Source organism: Scylla paramamosain, chromosome 12 (genome assembly GCF_035594125.1).
Source record: "Scylla paramamosain isolate STU-SP2022 chromosome 12, ASM3559412v1, whole genome shotgun sequence".
NCBI classification, from domain to species: domain Eukaryota; kingdom Metazoa; phylum Arthropoda; class Malacostraca; order Decapoda; family Portunidae; genus Scylla; species Scylla paramamosain.
Window position 1 is genome coordinate 7,176,056 of NC_087162.1, and position 685 is coordinate 7,176,740.

Consider the following 685-nt stretch of genomic DNA (forward strand, 5'->3'; position numbering starts at 1 on the left):
ATATTTTTACAGGCACCAAGTTTTTTTCAAAGGCAGCGTGCTGAAGGTGCACATATCGCCTTTGTACCTACTTTGCACCGTCAGAGCATAGAAAACGGAGGAGTACATCTAACTTATTAAGTTTAAATTTCACGAAAAACAATGGCATCCAAGCGGAATAGAACAGCTCCAGTGTGGACGTACATGGAACAGACGTCGTCTGACGTCGTTGTATGCTTGGTGTGTAAAGATAAGCTGAAGTACAGTGGAAGTAAATCGAACATGATGAAACACCTGCGCACCAGACATCCCATTGAATATCCGGAGTTCAAGGAGGATGCAGATATGGAAGGATATGGAGGAGGCAGTAAGCACCTACCGAAACGATAATTACTGCCACTGAGGTCCAAAAAACTGGATCAGGGGATGCTGTGAATTTATCATTAAATCCAGCGGTGACATCACTGAACGTTTCCCTTTGTGTCTCACAACACAAGAGGATAGTCACAGCCTGCCCTCTAAAGACAACTATCTTCCTCCACACAAAACCACAAGCATCTAATAACACACACACCCTTCACTCAAAATTTTAAAATTCATGGCGACTCCTGCACCAGCCTCGGAGTCTCCATCTGGGGAGGGGGCCACAAATGTCCCAAGATCGGACTGCCCTTCTGACGACGACCCTAAGTGTTTTGACAAACCC